This window comes from Xiphophorus hellerii, chromosome 12 (genome assembly GCF_003331165.1).
Source record: "Xiphophorus hellerii strain 12219 chromosome 12, Xiphophorus_hellerii-4.1, whole genome shotgun sequence".
Taxonomy (NCBI): domain Eukaryota; kingdom Metazoa; phylum Chordata; class Actinopteri; order Cyprinodontiformes; family Poeciliidae; genus Xiphophorus; species Xiphophorus hellerii.
Genome location: NC_045683.1, coordinates 25,503,443 through 25,522,605, shown reverse-complemented (window position 1 = coordinate 25,522,605; position 19,163 = coordinate 25,503,443). Strand labels below are relative to the sequence as shown.

The 19,163-nt window shown below is 42.7% G+C and overlaps 1 long non-coding RNA gene across 1 annotated transcript; it reads left to right on the top strand.

Annotated features, from left to right (window-relative positions):
- Positions 1-8,364: 8,364 nt before the first annotated feature.
- On the top strand, positions 8,365-18,896 carry LOC116729684 (uncharacterized). Its single transcript, XR_004341192.1, has 3 exons — positions 8,365-8,454; positions 11,340-11,479; positions 17,808-18,896. It is a non-coding gene; the product is annotated as an uncharacterized LOC116729684 (long non-coding RNA).
- The last annotated feature ends 267 nt before the right edge of the window (positions 18,897-19,163 follow it).

Here is a 19,163-nt window from a genome sequence, read left to right as displayed (position 1 = left end):
AAAGTGCTGAGCTTGGCAAGGGAGCGATTCTACTGGCCTTTCATGAAAAGTGATATAGAGAACTACATCACCAGGAAATGCTCATGCATCAAACAGAAGAAACCAGTCACAAATGAAAGAGCTCCAATGGGAAGTATTACATCGACTTCTCCTCTCGAGCTGCTATGCATCGATTTCCTTCACTTGGAAGCCAGCAGGGGTGGGTACGAGTACATCCTGGTTGTGATTGACCACTTTACCAGGTTTGCCCAAGCCTATCCCACCAAGAACAAGGCTGGTAAGACAGCAGCCGACCGGCTTTTCAATGATTTCATCCCGAGATTTGGGTACCCTGCCAAACTCCATCATGACCAGGGTCGGGAGTTTGAGAATGAGCTCTTTAAGAATCTCAGACGATTAGCTGGTGTGGCCCATTCAAGAACCTCCCCATATCACCCCCAGGGCAATCCGGCCGAACGACTAAATCGTACCTTACTGCAGATGCTCCGGACTCTGGGGGAGAAAGAGAAAGAGAACTGGAAGGATCACCTACCTCATGTGCTCCATGCCTACAACTGTACAAAGCATGAGGCCACAGGGTTCTCCCCGTACTATCTGTTGTATGGTCGACATCCTCGCCTCCCTGTTGACATCCTCTTTGGTCTCATAACAGACCAGGAGGCCGAACTTAAAGAGCCAAATGGATATGCCGAGAGGTGGGCTCGAAAAATGACTGAGGCATATCAGATAGCCAATGCAAACAGCCAACAATCCAGCATAAAGGGAAAAACATACTATGACAAGAAGAGCAGAGGTGTCGTCCTTCAGCCTGGAGACAGAGTACTGGTACGCAATCTCGGTGAACGTGGGGGCCCTGGAAAGCTGAGAAACTACTGGGAGCAACAGATCTTCATCGTCAGAGAGCAGGTGGGTGACAATCCTGTCTATAAAGTCAGCCCTGAGCGAGGAGGTCAGCCAGTTCGCACTCTACACCGAAACCTACTGTTACAGGTAAACGACTTACCTATAGAACCAGTCCAGAACCTGACCACAAGTACAGCAGAGTCACAAAGGAAAGCCAAAAAGAGTTCAAACAACCTTCAGGCCAGACATGCTGTACTGTACTCAAACACAGATGACTCTGATGAAGAGGAGGATGAGGGAACACCTCATTACTGGCTTCGAATACCTGTGGAGAGACCCAGACCAAACGGTCACCCACCTGATCAAAATACTACCGATGCTTTCCAAGAGATAGCTGAAGAGAATGAAACCAGTTTGATGGAAGCAATCCCAACCGAACCTGGACAGGAAGGAGAATGTGTCAGAAGTGGAAGGCAGGGGTCAAGCAGTGGAGATGGACAGTATGTTGAGGAGCTCCAGTCCACATTCATGGAGGACATACATTCTGCCCCTCAAGAGGATAATACCCCAACACCTGACATGGAACACCCAGTCCCCCTGAGACGGTCTACAAGAGAAAGACGACCAAGACATATGTTCACTTACACGACTCTGGGTCAACCAGTGTACCAGCCGCACCCCATGGTGAATGCAGTTGGAACCCAACCAATGCAGTGTATGCACCAGTGTTTCCCCTCACCGTACTTCCATCCTATCCAACCCCCACCCATTAGCTCTTACCCTTACCTACCTGTTATGTGTCCAATACACTGTAGATAGAACACTTGGGAAAGATAGTTACATACCTGAACCACACATACACCATACATTACATATCCATCTACTGTAAAATATACATCATACACTGTATACTCACCTTGAGCGACCTGCAACACAAAACACTACATATTTTTGTTTTGCAATGTTTTGAAAAAAATGTATGTTCAGTCAAGTTATTTTGGAGACTTAAGTGTCAGGAGCCACCTTTGTTTGTTGGGGAGTGTGTGATACACCATAAAGTGGGAGAATTTAATTATCACTTGGTGATAGTCCAGAAAATCTGTTTAAGAAAATATACGCCACCACACAGAAATTAATAGTATCGCAACTAATTACATATATGGGTTTTTTTAAAAAAAACAAAAAAAAAGGGGTAACGAAGGTTCGGGCAACGTCTCACCAGGAGACCGGAATTGAGGAGCCCCGCCCCTCGCTCTTCAGACAGAGTTTGGGGAAGAAGACGGCGGTTGTCCTTTCTTTCTCTCACTGACTGTTCGTCATTACAGGTTAGTAGTGTGAAGCTGGTGAGGGCTGCCCCCCCTTTAAAAATGTGGAGTAACAATGTATATTTGGATATGATTTGTAATTTGATTGATAGATGTGCTGAAACATTGAAAATAAATAAAGAAAAAAAGGATTTGTTAGGATCGCAGTTAGCTACATTTTAGCTACAACGGTCGCATAACGGCCGTTCTGAAGATCGCTACATGTATCTTTTTTTAGCTCCGTTCCACTCCCCGATTAAACATTGGTACCCTGAGATACATTGTGTTGTTTTATCTGTTAAAAAGGAGTTATTATTATTATTATTATGATTATTGTTATTATTATTATTATTACTATAGACTTTACTTTTTCTCCCTCGCTATGTAATCAATTAAACTGTAGTTTATTCAGTCGGACAGTAGTTATTGAAAACACATTAGAGCGAGCTTAAGGTTTTGTCCATTATTACATCTCCCTCTTGCAGTATTCAACATAATTAATCCTCTTATTTGAGAAATGGTTTTTTTAATGTATATCGCTGCACTCTGGATTGATTGGTGAGAGTTGATACCTTTTTACACAGGTGAAGGCTGTGTGTGGTTTTTTGTAGCAGAAGAAAGGACACAGGAATGTGATTGTTCTAGGAAATGTTAATAATTTCATAATTTCAATAATTTGTAATAAAGACAGAGTTTGGGGAAGAAGACGGCGGTTGTCCTTTCTTTCTCTCACTGACTGTTCGTCATTACAGGCTCTCCAAGATCAAGGGAAAGCAGAAAGTCTTCAGAAGAAGAAGAAAAAAAACGGAAAAACAAAACAAAACATCATTTGTTATATTTGTCACTATAAGTAGAGACGAGTAACATATGCATGGAGAAATACCACAACATATATCTTCGTCACCTATTATTTTGACTTTGCAGATCTGATGGATGGTGCAGAGATTTCCTTTACAGGGTGGAGAAAAGCAGGGAGAAGAAAAGGAGTGAGCCGTTTAGTAAAAAGATCTTAAAAAGCACTCAATGAGAAGGTGTGACAAAGAAGGAAAAGACAGAGAGTGGAGGGGGTACGGAGGAATGCGCTTCACGTCCCAAGCTTGCTTTCTATACGCTGAGCCGTGTCATTAGTCTGCAAGTGGCGACAGCGCTAGGTTTGGTGTCTGTGGAGGCTCTCACTGGGCTAAGAATAGACTGCTATTTGTGTTAGAGTAACTGAACTGCAGACTTTTTCTTTTTTTTTTTTTTACCATGGATGGGACTTATGGTGAGAGCAAAATGAATACCATAAGTACATAATATTCGCTGCCACTGCTAGGTTGAGTTATTTCATCAAACATGTCTTTGTCCGCTCTTCCCTTTAAATGCTCTGTTAAACAAAATGCAGCATTTCGTCGTTCTGGTGTCCCATACATACATTACCTTCACCATCTAAAATCTCCAATGTTTGCCACACTAATGTCCTCTCCCGGTTTGGCGCTCTCGTACTGTATAAAACTCAAGCTGTTTTGGAGTTAAACCAACCACAAGAAGTGTGGGCGTGTGTGTGTGCGTGTGAATCACTCTGAAGCTTGTGGATCTGTGTGCCACTCTTCAACTTTCCCAAACCACCTCTGTTTATTCTAATAAGGCACAGTGAACCAAAAGAGAAGCATTAACAGGGTACAGCGCTGAAGTACCCCTCAGTCTGTATTTATCGTTCCAATATGGAGAACAGGCGTGTCTAATTGCTTGAGCAGCTATGTGTGTGTGCGTGTGGGGTGGGGTGTGTGTGTGTGTGTGTGTGTGTGTATGTTCCTGCCTTGGGTCTGTGAGTACACTGGCTGAATTGAGAAGCGAGTCCCTTGCAGAGCACCAAAACCAGCCTCACATGGTTTTAATGCTTCCTGCTTGTTGTTTTATGTGTCTGCAATAAATGGAGCCACATGCTATCACTAGACCTGTATGCATGTGAAGAAAGTATTTGTCCCCCCGATCAAGCTGGATTCATTTGGATTGACTCAAGACCAGAAAGACCAGTTAATGAATCAGTGGAAACAGAGGCATCATCCCTGCAGCCGTTTGACCTCCTGGGAGCCTCGTTGGACCAAAAGGTCTCTCGGCGCCTTCAGGAGTTTGGGACCAGGATTCACTTCGAGTCTTGACGTCAGAAACGGAGTGTTTTTTGTTTTTTTCTGACGCAAAACGGGGTGTGCCTCAGTGACACTGGCTGCTGCAGGTGTCACGGTAGCGTCGTGAGTCACAGTCTGCATCCTTTTCCAGGTAGACTCCCTAAACCCCGAGGCCCAGCTGGGCCGTGTTTGTGTGTCGAGCTCCCGTCAAGAGGCATCAGGCTCGCTGAGTTGCCAAACTCCCTCTGTTCTTGTGCAGACATGTTTAATTTTGCACACTAAGAGTGCATTCACACCAGCCCCGATTAGTCCGCTTTAATCGAACACTGGTATCGTTTGTTTGGGGTGGTGTGAATGCGTGATCAAACTCTCGTACGCCTACAAATCTAGGTCTTGGTTTGATTAGAGTGAACTCTGGCTTGCGGTTCAAATGCATATGTGGATGCAAGCAGACCGGAGACAAAAAGCAGGACTCTGGTACGAGGCATTCTGGGTAAATATGAACTAAACAAATGAGTGAGTCTATAGCTAGCAGGAGAAACGACTCATGGTCTCTTACCAACGACAAAAGAGAAATCCTACAATCGCGAAAATGTATCTCAACTCGAACAAAAATATTTTTATGTTGCTTCTTTCAGTGGTTCTCAGTGCAGCGCCACACCAGGCGAGGGGGGAAACAGGTTTTCAAAAAGCACCAGCTGAAACTGTAACAAATCTCGCAACTTTGGTCCCCAATCGAACCAAGTCTACCGGACTACTTGGTGTTAAAACTCTCTAAAGTACCATCAAATACCTGCACAGACAAACCATCCAACTGTAGCGCCAACAGTAAAAGAAATCATAAATAACTGGAAGAAACACATTTAGAGAATAGATGTGTAACTGCCTAAAACCGAAGGGATGGACTTACATTGGCTGAAGTGAATCAGATATATTTTCAAGTTTTAACTGTAAAATATTGAGAACAACAAGAAGTGGTTTGCTTTCATCAAGACTTCAAGTTATTTGAAATGTTCCATCACTAATTTATACTTGACAAAAATGATTGAATAAAGTTTCCTGTTTTAAAAACAAAGTGTAAAACTTATTTTTTTAAATCTGAAGTCGTAGCTGTCGTGTGAAAGCTGAAAAAGCCGGCCATTTGTAATTTTAGAATGGATGAAGTAGCACAAAGAATTATTTTATTTTGTTTTTCAGAGTGCAAGACAGCTGCTTCAATGGGCCTTTGGTTGACTTCTCTTACAAAAGTCAGAGCTTTTCAAAAAAAAAAAGAACTCTTGTTCTAAAAATGATTTGTCCTGACAAGTTTATTATGGTTTGACACTTTTGCTAAATGCTTTTGGGGCCAGTCGTTTCATGCATGTAAGTGCTTCGCAGTGTGGCATTCCACTGATTGCACGAGTTGTGCACCAAGAACGATAAGATAAATCTGTGGCAGACAGTTGTTCTGCTCTCTGTGGACCCTTCGTCAATCATCACGTTGTGGGCTCAGTTCAGATGAATCACCACACACGCACACACACACGCACACACGCGACATCCGACTCACTCAGCTGCACCCCAAGGAAGAGACTCCAGTGTCTTGGCAACAGAAGAGTGATGGCTTTAAATATATCCATCAGTAGCATCAGTAGTAAATTCTCACCATGTTTATTGCCTCTGCGTGTCGAAGGAGCAGACGGCTAAGAATGCGTCTTTCGAAACTCCTTGACTCATCAGTTTCCCACCATGTTGCTCTCCTGCTCTGCCTCAGTCATCCAAAAACTAATAAAAGTTGAAGTAAAATAAACCACAGACCTGTGTCACCTGAAGGCTTGGGAGCCGCTCTTCTTGTGGCTGTTTTATGTGACGATGAATTACGGCGCTTTTCAGTATTTAAAGGCCTTGAAATTTATCACATTTCAAACTGATTGTATTTTATTGAGATTTTGCATGACAAGGACTGCGAAGTGGGAAGTAGATGGCGGCCAACACATTTTACAAACAAGAATCTGAAAGGTGTGGCATGTGCTTACTTTTAGCCCCATTTTCTCTGACACTCCCAAATATGACCTTGTGCAGCAGTGTGTTTATGAAATGTTACGTCATGACATATATTTTTATGTTTGTCTCAAATTTATAAAAAATCAATCTGAAGAATGATTTTATTATTTGTAATTCTTTTAAAATCCCTTAAGTCCTAATTAGATTTAGAATCAAAATGGGAAGCAAAACTATATGCAGAAGAATGAGCAAAATAAATGTTCCAAGGACCTTATGAATACTGACACTACATTTAAAACTTAATTTATTTATTTCAAATAACATATTTCAATGATAAACGATGTAACAAAACAATAACACAAAAAAACCCCAAACATAAAACTTAAGGCTAAATTGTAAAGGGAATATAATGAATTTTCAGTAATAGCTGATTCTGGTTGCTTTCTTTGAACCAGCTTAAGTTCCTGCTTCATGTTCTGCCATTTGTCTCTCATGACAATGTATATATATATATATATATATATATATATATATATATATATGTGTGTGTGTGGGGGGGGGGGGGATGCATTTGTATGTATGAGATCACTTTTCTAACAGTCACTGAATGTAAGAATAGTTCATGACACATGAATTGTTAAGAAGAACTAAAAGCATTTAAGCCTTAATTGAATTATTAGGACTTTGTGTACCAGTTCCTATTAAATTAAGCTCAGGTGCACCGTCTTCCCGTTTTTAATCTTTTTACAATCGTGAGGTACCTGGACCTAAATGGGACCACCAGTGGAGATAAGTGGTACCATCTCCTTTACTTCCCTCCACAAAAGCATGTATATAAACCTCAAATTACACGCAGGTTACAAACGAAGCATAAAATGTAGAAAAAGCCGGCCTCTTCTAGTCTACTGTAGCCTAGAAGAGGCCGGCTTTTTCTACATTTTATGATGCTATACCTATAAATGATGCACGAATGTAAAGGAAACCCAAGATGAGGGGAAAAAAATAATAATAAAAAGTGTTGACCTTTGACTTGCTGGTGTCTGTCTCACGTTTCTGCCTCCAAGTGTTGCCCCATAAAGTGCGTTCCACTGGAACTCAGTGCCTCGTAGATAATTTCTTTACACCCCAAAGAAAAATTCCTCTGAAAGTTCCTGAGCAGTCGCAGGGAGGCAGAGTTAAGCAACAAAATGTCCGCATATATCTCTCATCTCAAAGGCCCCGCGCTCTGACACGATAGCTCTCAATCTGTCAGCGGTCGGCCCGCGGCTCCGGCGGCTTCAGGTTACCCGCTGAAATGCAGGATTTCACCAGCAGCGCAACAGCCGTAAATTGATGCAGATGGGAGGCAGACGAGAGAAACTAAAAATCATAATAAGATGCCCACATGACAAAACAACCCACACTCCCTCAGCAGCTATAAGTCACTTTACTTTCTAATCAGCCATAGGGGAAGGGGGGAGGTGGGGTTGAGCGTCCTACGCCAAAAGCTGCACATTAAATTAATTAGCTGAGCTCTTTGAGCATTTCAGTGCATTCGGAGTGTATTTAAAAAGTCATTTCTCATTGAGTCGAACATAAAACTTGAGGGCTGTTGTTTGAACTCCGCCCCATCCCCATTTTCCCTGCGGTATTTGGGCTTTGTGGAGGATAAAAGCGCCCTGTGAAAACGGATTGAGGAAAATGGACCACTTGGCTCGCAGCTCAGAGCAGCGAATAGCAACGCATCCCTCAGAATGCCTCCTCTCCAACTCAAACAGAGCTCCCGGTCGAGCGGCAGAGCTTCGCTTGCCAGAACATGCAGGGTTCTTTTATAGCTTACATATGCAAAATACTCACCACAAATTCCATGTCTGGATGCTCAAGGGCTAACCTGAAAATATTAGCATTTGCTGAGCGAAAAAGGCCCTTCGAGTGGCCTCTTCTCTCTCTGCCTGCGCCGCTGTACCTGTCCGGCCACTCCAAGTCGGCTGAAGGAGGGACAATATGTTTGCTCTGCGTGTTGAAGTTTCCCCACATGTCACGAGGGGTCAAAGTGGGCCGGTGGGACAATGGTCAGAGACCAACCTCAGATCCAGGCCCACCCAGCTGAACAAACCTGCCGCACAAACCCAAGCTGAAGTTTCAGTTTGGGTTCTGTTCAGCGTCTCCTTTAATCGCAGCTGGAAGGATTCTAGGAAACAAAAGTGCAGCAGCTTGCCTGCACAGAACTCCACTAGGTAAACAGTATTTTTGGCTTTTCGCATCGAGTACGGCTGAAGGGCGTGCTACTGTGTGCAAAATGTGTTATACTTTAAAGGGATAGTTTGACATTTCTAAGGGAAGTTTTGTTAAAACCTCATGAGAGAGAATTACCTCGTAGGAAATGGTTCTCCTAGCATGTCCTCTCAGTGTAAATTCAGATTTGTAGGCCCTGATAGCTCAATCTACAGCTAGATTTAAAGGGGGTGGTAATCCCAATCCATAAACCAAAGCAAACCTTTGCCACTCTAAAACAACTCTAATATCAAAAACTTAATTTTTCTACTTTCTGCTATCACCATATTTGATTCGGGCAAAAATATAAAAAGAAACTAATTATGGTTTACATGAAAAATGGTTGTAGGAGGTAGAGGTTCACTTAAACTTTATGGAGATATATATATATATATACTGTATATATATATATATATATATATATATATATATATATATAGACACCACTTTACTGTTAAATATACAATGGAGTATTAGAGCTTGGCTAAGAAAATTTCAAAAAAATTAATTATGAGAATAATGTCATGAAATTACAAGAACAAAGTCATTGCATTACGATAATAAAGTTGTAAGAGAATAAAGTCAAAATAATACAAGAATAAAGTAATAAAATAAGGATTTTATTTTCATAATAAGATTTTATTCTCTATGACTTTATTCTCATACTACTACAACTTTATCCTAATATTATTTCAACTTTATTATTGTAATTTTGTGACTTCATTCTCAAAATGAAATGGGTAATTCAGATGTTTTGAAGGGAAGTTCCATTAAGTTACTAGACGTATCTGTCAGAAGACTGAGCCACAGTGAAGACATTTATTATCTACTAATATCAGCATCTTATCCCAGGTTAATTTGCAAGTTTGGAACAAAAATTGGGCAGGGTTTTAGACTTCCATCATCCTGAGGATTTATCCACCTTCCTACACACTAACTGCTAGATGACATGTTTCACTGCGGTTAAAGGAACTTTACTTATAGTAACTTACTTATAAGCTCACTTCAGAGTATTTGAACTGCCCTGATAGGTAGCAGAATGTCATTTTCAAGATACTCGTCTGGTAAAACAAGTACTTGCTTTCTGCCCAAAACAAATCAAAGTTAGGAACCGGATCATTTCTTCAGTCAGAGTGAGTCAGAGGACTCTATCACAAATGTAGTGGCTGCACAGGTTGACCTGGTTTTTTTTTTGTAAATGCCTTCCTGGAACGTAATGTGTTTGTGGAATAAGTTTCACCAGATTATTGTCTTCCATCCTGAAAATCCTCAGCTATCATTAATTGCCACCAGAGGCACCTGTTTGTCTGCTGCTGGCAGAATAAAATCAAACTGTAGTAAACAAAATAATTCCAGTCAAAGTAGTGTGCAAACATTAAAGGTGTTACACATTAGTGCTTAATTGAGCTGTGTGTAATCATTTGGGGACTGCACAGTTGCCTTGCAGCGAGAAGGTCCATGTCCAGCACGCACCCACCTCTTTTAAAACACATCTGTTGGAAAGACTGAAATAAAAAAAAATTTCTTGCAATCTGATTCACCATCATGAAACTGAACTCAAGCTGAAAATCTCTTTGCGATTTCAGTTTCAGCATCCAGCTCACTCATTGAACTGCACTGCTATCCAGTTCCTGCTCGTCTTTCCTCGTCGTTTTTCTTTTATGCAAAACAGCAAATGAACGTGTTAACTTTCCTTACTTGCACACAAACACACTTACATGACTAAGCTGAAAGCTACAGAGGTGCCTTCATGTTGTTACACTGAATGGGAGTGCAACAGAGCGATTTCACTCAATAGAACAAGTCGGGGCAAGAGGGCTTTTTTGTTTTTTTCCGGTGTGGCACTGCTAATACACCCATTCCACACATCCCGGTTTGTTTCTTTGCTGCAAGTGTGTCCCTGTGTGTGTACAGGTTGAGACACGGGGATCTAAACACAGCCTGTTTATCCACAGCTGTGTTGAGCAACAGCTCAAAGACGCATGGCTCTGAAGGCCTGAGGCCAGACACCAGCTGCACAAAACAACAGCGTGTGTCACTGCAGACGTGTCTGACTAACAAGCCTCCGTCAACGGGAGCCCGAAAGCTCTGTCAGCACTCTTAGATTCTCGAATCATTTTTACAGTCAGTGTCCTGACTTATTGCAGGCACTCATTCCAAAATGAAGTGCTGTCGAATGGGATGGTAGGATGAATACCAACCCCTTGAGGTAAACAAATGTCTGAAATGTGTTTTTGTGGATTTTACTGGCCAGGTTTCTTGCATATGTCTGTGCAGCAGTAAAATCCAATGCTGCTCCGCTGCTTGGTGGAACGTTAATTAGCTTAACGGGAACTGGAGCCCGCTGGTGGACAACTAACAAGACCGTCTCCTGAAAGCCAAATCCTTCTCTTTCAGTTTAGTACTAAATAAAAGCTTCCACTTGTTAAGTAGAAGTTAGCTGCATGGCTGACTTTGAAATGAAGACAAAAATCCATCTCTTATCTTTAAAATCCAACAGGGCTTTCATTCAAAGGTATTAGATAAACACAGTTTGGTGACGCACTCTCTGTTGCTTAAAACTGTCCCTGCACTTGACCCTGTTATGCAGACTCCATTATTGCTCTGAGTTTTTCATAGACAAATGTTCAAGTTTCTAAGAAATTCACCTAGTAAATAAGTAATTGTGTGCCTGTCCAAAGATCTGCTTTGACATGATGACTTAAAAGCTGTTTACATGCAGAAACAAGAAACAGAATTCCAAGCATTTATCTGTTTCTGTTTTGGTGTGTCAGCTGCTGTTTCACATTTCTTAAAATCTAGCTTTGCATATTATGAGAATCTCTTTTTTTTTTTTTTTTACGAAAAGGTAAAACGCACGGCCATCATGGGTTCGAGTACCGGCTTTAACCCGCTTTCCTGTCTGACAACTCTTAAATGAAGCCCACTAATGCTGACAAAAACAGGTTGGAATGTCTTGCAGCTGGGGCCACTTCAAACACTCGGGAGGTGAGTGATTCTTCATCGGTGTGAACAGCGCGTCTGCATAGAGAGGCAGTTGATTTAGTGGTTTTAATATCCCGAGGAAAATGCTGTGACGTTTCTGTTTATTTGAATGAATTTTTTAAAACAGTGCTGTCAGTTAAGAAGCTAAGTGTAAAAAAAAAAAGAAGAACTGCTTTAAATCAGATTTTGTAAGTTGCAGCATCACATGCCAAGAAAGGCAATGATGGCACATTATTTACGTAAATCCAACTCTCGCTGAAATGCAAATTAGATGCATAACGGTGTGAAAACAAAAATCTATGTTGATTTATTGTTTAAAGAAGAAGTGAATGCATTCAAAAGATCAAACCATCCATCTATTTAAGGTGACGAAGCTGCAGCGACGCAGGACGGAGTCTAGTACAAGTTCTGTCACCAGAGTGCATCTGTCAGCTTTCTCTCTGCGGTTCTTCTGTTTCCTGGGCAATGATTAGTTTATGAATAACTGTCCACATAAACTTTACAACCACAGGCTCAACCAGGATCTGCTGTACTCTGTTTTTTTATTATTATTTGACATTTTAGAGAAAAGGGGAACTGCAAAAATGCTGATTGCTCATGAAGGATGGCAGATCTTCGATACAGCGTCTAACGCTGCACTCAGTCAGTGAAGAGAATACAGCAAGACTTTGTCTTCATGCTCAGATCATACTTGCACAGTTAATCCACAACAAGTAGGGGAATTCCTCCTTAAGCAAAAAATCCAATCAGGTAAGTGATGGTTAAATAAATTAAGCAGCAGAGCTGACTCACTCAGGCAGACCTTTCAGAAGATTAAGTCGAAGGAGTAAAAAGCCTGCGGCTTTTTCCAACATCTCTTGAATAAATATTTGTTTAAGGTAAGGCAAAAAAAATGGAGTCAATTATCACTTATTAGGTTGTCAACCTTTCAGAATTTGGCTCATCACGCTGGCAAGCATGCATTTGTAAGCAATAGCTTATGATTTTACACACACACATATTGAAGCTGGAGAGAGGTTTTTCTCTCTTTTTTCCATCACCGTTGAGGGCAAAAGCAGACATGGGTGGTCCACACTTGTCATTCCATCCCCAAAAGGCAAAAAGGCAGACACAATGCACTATGGGAAATATAACCCTTGCTGATGGCAGAGCACATGGGGTGCTGTCTGCTTGGCAGGAGCACAAATCACTTTGGATGTGGGAGTTTGAAGTGTTTCCCAAGCAAGAGAAAAGATACTGCTGGGAATAAATCCCCGTGTCACTCAAGAGGAAATCCCGGTTTGCTTGATATCCCTGTAACCGGGCCCCAATCACAGCGGTCCAAACCCAGGGTAATAAATATTGCGTCTCTGTGGTGAGCTGCTGTCATGTTTACATTCATCTCAGATTTGTTGGATCAGATTTGATGCCCTTAGCTACCTGCGCAGAGCTAACACTCACAGCCTGAGCAAACACATAGAGAGCAAACAGGCCGGGCTGCTCCCAGGAATAGAGTGCGGTGCTTGTTTACACCACAGAAGCACAAAGAGCACGGTGAAAAGGCAGCGTGTGGAGATGAGAGCATCTGCAGGAAGACGAATGGGAGAGAAACATAAACAGCCGGTGTCTCTCTGTCCTCTGCCCCCGCTGTGACCTTTCCCCCGCTCTGTGTTTGTCCGTCCGGCTTGTCAGCGTGACCACCGCGCACCTCGACAGGTCAATAAATAACACAGAGGATCAACACTCTTGCACAAAGCACAGATTACATCTCTGTCCCCGTTTCTGTTTTATGGTTTGGATACCAGCGACACTCCCTGCACACTGGTATTTGTTTGACAGGACGGTGATCATGTGCACCAGGCGTATCTCAAAGCGGAGACAGACTATTGACTGTCTCTCCCAGAGTTTCCCCGCAGAGTATGGATTGGCATGTGAAACTGTATCGCTTCGTCAATCGCATATCTCACTGTTATGCATTAAGCGGAGCAGGTGTTGTGTGTACCTATCGACCGTTTCGCAGAAAGTTGCATGTGAGCGCAAATGTCAGAGGAAGTGGCACACAGGTGAATCACTCTGATTACAGCTGAGAGTCAATGAGCTGCTAGCATGCAAAGCCAGCAGCTGTGGAGCCGGAGGGGTGGCTGCTGTTAGGAGGTCACCGTGTGAGCACTGATACACATGCGAACTGATCCCCTCAGAAAACCGAAAGGATGCAGCTCTGGAAAATGTTTCTCACTGAAAACAAACCAAATTTCAAAGCTCAGCAAAGCTGGGGGATGATCAATAAAACCCGTTGTTTTTCCTGAATGATGACATTTTTCTTCCACATGTCACGGTAAATGTGGTAGGCGTCCACACATCACTGGATCAGTAGTCTGTGAACACCTTGGGAAGATTTGGACAGTCCAATCAATGCAAACAATGGCAAAAAGAAAAAAAAGAAAGCTCCTTGCCACATATTAAGAGTTTATAAGGGCGTTCCACCAGGTCTGATACTTGGACAAGTACTCTTTGTTTTATATGTACATTGACTAACACTGGATAAATTTATAGTGCTCTGTTGATTATGTTTCATCATGAATCCAAAAAGACTTCAATATCTAATCAAGTCATCAAACTTCAAGCCCTCAAATCTTGAATAAAGTTTGTTTTTGGAGTTAGACACTTTAGGAACGCATTTTCAATGACCCAGTTACCCTAAATGGGATTTCTAAATTACATTTTACTAAAGTTTTTTATGAAAATTGAACTCCCAACATCAACGTCTATTTCAGCGACTTACATTCCAACTTATATAATATTGCCAGATCAAGAAAACTCCTGCTCTGACTACTGTGGAGCAACATTGCTGAGAAATCTTATACATGAAGCACAAAATATTTCTAACTCCCAAAATATGATTTAATTCCATCCATCCATCCATCCATCCATTTTCTGTTCACCCTTGTCCCTAATGGGGTCGGGAGGGTTGCTGGTGCCGATCTCCAGCTACGTTCCGGGCGAGAGGCGGGGTCACCCTGGACAGGTCGCCAGTCTGTCGCAGGGAAACACAGAGACATACAGGACAAACAACCATTCACACACCTAGGGAGAATTTAGATAGACCAATTAACCTGACAGTCATGTTTTTGGACTGTGGGAGGAAGCCGGAGAACCCGGAGAGAACCCACGCATGCACAGGGAGAACATGCAAACTCCATGCAGAAAGACCCCGGGCCGGGAATCGAACCCAGGACCTTCTTGCTGCAAGGCAACAGTGCTACCAACTGCGCGATTCACGGGTGCTGGTGTCATGTTTTGCGGTTGTGGGAGGTATAGACCCAGTGGACCCAGGTAGTAGAGAAAATGATGGTTTAATGGCAAATAATGCACAATATCCAGGCAGCACAGGTGAGCAGAAGGCAAGGAGCTCAGAACTGGTAGCAACTAGAAAATACTGCAATGACGAGACAATGACATTTGACAACTGGATAGACAAGAACCTGACAAGGAACAAGAGACACAGGTGGGATCAATCAAGGGGTAGATGGAACTGGCACAGAAACCAAAATAAACACACAAAAAACTAAAATCCTCACAGTTCGAGACCACAACAAAACCTTAAGAAACTGAAATACCTGAATATCCAAGACCCCCTCTAAAAATGCTTATAACTGCCTATTTTAGTAGTTCAAACACCAGGTATAGCTTAAGATGCATTAAAACGCACAGTAGAAACAGTCCTAGCTAATATCCGCAGTCTTCCTTATTTCTGCTCATGGGGGGTCAGCCAATCAGCCAATCAGTGCCACGGAAGATGAGCTGGCGTTCCTGGATTGCCAGCCAATAGCATGTCAAGTTGCATTGCACCAAGGCATTTCCACTTCCTAATCTTTTGAATTTTCTTTTTAATGCTCTAGATATCTTCTACAAAATAAAATCTGTGAATAGTCAAAGTTTCTGCAAATAATTCGGAGTCACGTTCCGCAGAAAAGTCACAGGTAAATTCACACTGAGCCGTGAATAAGCAGAGGCCCACTGAATATCGACTAGAGCTGATTATGAAAGGAGCTGCATTAGGCTAACTGATTTGGATTGAACTGAACAGCGCCGCTGAAAATGTTTTTAATGATCCTAATGACTTGTGACTTTGTGATGGCTCTACCTTTAGATTAGAACCGACTACGACTCAAGGAGAGAAACCTTGACGGTTACTGAGAAAGTAACATGGTGCGGACTGTCTTCTCCATTTGGGGAGCATCTCCAAACATTAAAACCAGATGTTACCAAAACCCCTGATGTGAGGATTCAAGGCTGAGATCTAGATGGCATATTTGAAATTTGCCACCCCCGACCATCACGCAGCTAAAGGTCTCTCTTCTACTGAACGAGCAGAGTAACAGGAGTGCAGCTTGTTTTTATGATTACATTGTGTGAAAACAGCATGGAGAACGGACACCTACGTGAGACGGGGAGGACTCACGGCTTAGAGAGCGAGTGTGTGTGGAAACCACAGTGACGTTCCCCGCCAGATCAAAACAACTGTCCTGCCAGGACGGGCCTCTTTCTGGTTTGTTTACAATAAGAACTTTTCCAGACAGCAGGTGCGCACGCCTACGTGCACCGAGAGCAACACGCCTCCAGAAAGAATGTGGACTGCGTTTTGAAAATGCGGACGTGAAAAACTGAGGACCAATTCCAGAGCACGTCCGTCTTTCAGCTGTGGCAAGCCAGTAGGCCTGGCACAGCTGTGACCTGCCACCCAGCCCCAGCAGCGTCGCAGCAGAACAGGAACCCCGAGCCAGGCGTTTTTATGTCAGTTTAATTTGTATGACACCTTTTAAAAAGCGAAACGTCTATAAGATCAAAAAATAGGACGTTTGTTTTGCGTCCGTCCTGGTTCTGCCTGTGTGTGTGCAAGAATGACGGGATCTGAGGCAGGACAGCTCTGAGACGGGAAAGGACGATGGAGCACCGCAAAATGATTCATCAGCAGACAACTTGGCTGTCCTCCCCTCGACTCTGTCTCCGTCCCGATCTCTCCTGGGATCTCAAACCCTCCACTGAAGAAGTCTGATTGCAAAGCTCCTCAATCATCTCCCGCAAAAACGTTAAAAGGTGTCTGCTCAAAAATGCAGTGGGTTTGGCAGCCGCGGCGGAAAGGTCACGGGTCGGAGGAACTTTTAACTGGAGGAATGAGAAGTACAAAACAGATATCCAGGCTGTTATCCTGAAAAATGATTGATCGCGGCCTTTCAAAGAGTAATCCAGATGCCTGATGAATGAAGGCACATGGAGAAAACATTGAGCAGGCTCTGTCGCAGAAAATACCGTTTTTTTCTTGCCTGCAACCCGTTAAGGTGACTCCTTCTTGGTGTAACATTCAATAAGCAAACGCATCAAAAGTTTCGTTTTTACAAGTCGCCTCATTATAGTGAGGTCTTGAAGCAAAAGTAAATTTTAAAAATACAGTCACTCTTCGTAACGTTTCAGCTTAGGGGGCACAAGATGACTTTTTTTTTAAATGTTGGTGAATAAAGGCTTTAGTTTGTATATATAAAAGCTTTGGTATATGTTAAGTTCCAACTTTAGACCTAAATGGAGCAATACCATAATTTGTTCTTGGTTCATTGTTCTCCAGCACTTTTCCAGTACGTTAGTTTGTTATTATTCATTTTGGAAAGATTAACAACATGTTTCCATGAGGTAGTTCTTGAGAACTGGTTCTCTAGTTGAGAACCGTAGCTTTGCCTACATCCATCCACAGCAGGATGAAGAGACTAATGTTCATGTAACACCGAATCCAAGCCCAGCAGAATCACTGCAGCCTCTTCCTGGGGTTTCCCGACTTCTTCATCTGCAGCCGAGCAACTCTCCGCTTCGATGTGCTCACAAACACGCTTTCTCCCACAAAAAGCACGCTCGTCGTCTGGGTCCGAGTGTGCTGAGGCTAATCTGTACCAGATCGCCGCGCTTATCCTCCAAATGCCTGAGGACCGACATGATGACCTGTTTAAGATGGAGACGATGACACAAACACACACCTGACTTGCAGGAACGGCAGTAAAACCTCGCTCTGCCGCTTCCTGCTGAGGGCTCCCAGTCGCCGGCGCAGAGGAATCAAAACAGTTCCCTCCAAACATGATTGCAGCTGCACATGCCTATAAAAGATGCCATTAAGCATACGCACAATCCAGACAACACACGGACAAACAAAGGGCTCGTAGTTTATATAAGACACTGGAGGAAGCATCACACATGATCTCCCTGAACAGTCGTGGTAATCGCCATGGAGACCTGGTAGACCATCAAAAAGCTCAATCAGCTGCTTCTCTGCATTTCTATGCTGCCTTTCATTTTTGTTCTGCTTTAGAGCGACGGCGGGCGCAGCAGCACCGAGGAAGAGCACCAGCAGGTACAAGTGGGAGCAAACCAGCCACAAAAAGTTGAGATCTGTGTCCCATAGCAACCCTGATGACTTCTGTCTGCTCAGCTGTTTTCGCCGCCCTGCCTGCCGGTGTGTGTGTGGGTGTGTGTGTGTGTGTGTGTGTGTGATTTTCTGTGAGTGGTGTGCAGCACAACCTATTCGGTTACTGGTGGATGAAGGTTCCCACCCATCTCCACCCAATCCTGAAATACACCAGTCTGCATAGTCAGACACACACACACACACACACCCGCACATACACACAGACAGAGAGAGAGGAACTTCTTAACCTTCCTCTTATTGACTTAATACAGAGAAGATAAAATAAATGTCCAGCAATAATCGGCACTCATGTTTTTGTACGGCCTTTTTGAAGGAGCTGCGATTCGATTGGATTATAAGCTAATAAGAAAGCTTTCCATGTCAGATGTTCTGAATGTGTCCACATTTTAATTCTTTGATAACGCTACAGTGAGTTTTCCAGTCCAGGCTTGGATAGAAATGAGTTTGAGCGCTAAAGAACGCCAGTCTCATGTTAATCCATTTGCAGAGGATCCAGTTTTGCACAGGTGCATCTTCATAAAACAGAGAATACTTGGAAAGTTCCTTTGTATACATTTAAATTAGAATGACACATTTCTATGTGATATAGATGCACTGAACAGAGTGACATGTTTCATGCATTTATCCAGTTCATTTTTGATTTCCTGGAAGAGAATTTATTTTGTAGGAACACACACATACGGTTTTTCATACAGTGCTATCGGGCTTATATAAACACAAAGTGCTGACTTGACGGTTGTCCGACACAGAGACCCTCGTGAAGCTGCTGTGTTCACAGAAAACTGCATCCAGGCACATAAGGGGAAAGTTGAGTGGAAGGAAAAGTCTAGTAGAAGAAGTCATACAATGAATGGTAATCTCATTCACAGTAAGGAGCTCTGTAGCTCTGTGTATTAGACCTTTTATTTTGACACGTTTATCAAAGTTTTTTCTTAAATTCTGTCTGACTAGATCTACTGATATACATAGCTGATAGTTATGATAATTTGTAGATAGATAGATAGATAGATAGATAGATAGATAGATAGATAGATAGATAGATAGATCTATTAAAATACTTCATGAATTAAAAATGTAGGCTAATAACCTATTATTTAATATGAAACCTATAAAGGTTGGGTAGCTAATCAACAGCCACCTGGCTCATTTGTTTACAGCCTCCAACCTGCACAGCGGGAGACGCGAGACGCGCTCCCCCCTGTCGGTGGTGCGTGGAACTGATCCAGATCATGAGGGGCT